This window comes from Gekko japonicus, unplaced genomic scaffold (genome assembly GCF_001447785.1).
Source record: "Gekko japonicus isolate JY-2015 unplaced genomic scaffold, Gekko_japonicus_V1.1 scaffold1994, whole genome shotgun sequence".
In the NCBI taxonomy this organism is placed as follows: domain Eukaryota; kingdom Metazoa; phylum Chordata; class Lepidosauria; order Squamata; family Gekkonidae; genus Gekko; species Gekko japonicus.
In genome coordinates this window covers 1,014-2,708 of record NW_015163661.1, presented here as the reverse complement: position 1 = coordinate 2,708, position 1,695 = coordinate 1,014, and positions in this window count along the sequence as shown.

Genomic DNA, 1,695 nt, shown 5'->3' with positions numbered 1-1,695 from the left:
AGAGTGTTACAAAGTATATGCATAAATCCCTGAGAGATAACTGAAAGTGCTGTGCCATGACAGTGTGAGAGAGAAAGGAGCTTATATCTGTAAAGTGAATCTACAGTTCTTAAAAAGAGTCAAAGTAACAAAGAGTGTGATACAGTTGACCTAAAGTACTTACAAATACCTATTTCCAAAACAGTTACAGTTTAAACAACTTCTTACTTTGTTCTTCAAATAAATCCTTTTTATTTAAGTTTACCCCAGAAGCCTGATCCATTTTTCTTCAGGAAACACATAGTTCCTCGAAAGCCGAGACCCTGGGTCACAATACCAAAACCAGACGAAGAAAGTATAAAGGTTTGGAAAGCCTAAAATGTCCTGGTGGCAGCCAGATTACCCAAATTAAAATAAAATATAAAGTACGGTTTTAAAGTAAAACCAGACCTCCTAAGAGAAGAGGTCGTCACAGGCACCTTTAAGACCAGGTTTTATTCAGGTACAAGCTCTCCCTCCTCTGTGAAGGCAGATCTGCACATTCCCCCCCCCCATAACTAGCAATCCAAAACAGTCCAGTGGAGCCTGAGCGGTGGGTATTGCCTTCTGACACACTTCCGGTGATGTCAGGGGCTGTGGCATATGCAAATAAGTTATGCTAATAAGTTACACTAATAAGTTATGCTAATGAGCTCCTGCACCTCTTTGTCTATGAAATGTCCTGTGTAAAGCAATATTTTCTTTTGTCTGTCGTGAGTTTGCTGCAGCCTTTGTTAAAGTAGAAAAACTCGTCAGACCAGGCGTTGTTAGTTGTCTCTGAAATGTCAGCTTTCTCATAAACTTTATATTGATTTGTTACATAGACATAGATTATGGGAGCCAGTCCGATCCAGGGAATGCAGAGTTGGGCTTCTAGAAACCTAGGCTCAGATCTGCACTTGGTTACGTAAGGTCAATCACCGTCTCTTAGCATAACCTACCTCACAGGGTTGTTGTGCGGACAAAAGGGGGAATAAAGTGCACCTTCCCAGACATTTACATACTCAGGCTGCCCCTGTGATCTTTAATTCCCTGGACACGACTGAGCATATAATTGTCGAATGCCCCCTGTATGAGCTACCTCGCAGAAAATTCCTTCTAACTTGGCTTCATCCTAAAAGTTATTTGAGTAACAAGTTAAAATGTCAACTTCTCTTGAATGATTCAATCCCTGAGATCACTAATGAATTCAGGGCTATTTTTGGGCAGGAACGCAGAGGAACGGAGTTCCGGCTGGCTCCCGAGTTGGCCACACCCAGCAGGAACTCATTAGCATAATAGGCCACGCCCAACAGCAGGAACTCATTAGGATTGGCTACATTAGGGGTGTGTGGCCTAACATGCAAAGGAGTTCCTGCTGCAAAAAAAGGCCCTGGGTAAACAGAATAACAGAATAAGAAGCAAAAGGTGGGTGTGGCTGGATGACCACACTTCTGGTAACATGGGGTGTGGCCTAGTATGCTAATGAGTTGTGTTGTCAGGGGTGTTGCCTAATATGCTAATGAGTTTCTGCTGTTGGGTGTGGTCTATTATGCTAATGAGTTCCTGCTGGGCTTTTTCTACAAAAAAGGCCCTGCTAATGATGTTGCCAAGTTTCTTACCGAAGTTCTTAAGGTACAAAATTTTAGATGGTACTATTTTGATTGTACTAAATTTGTGTGGAATCTTAGATTTTAA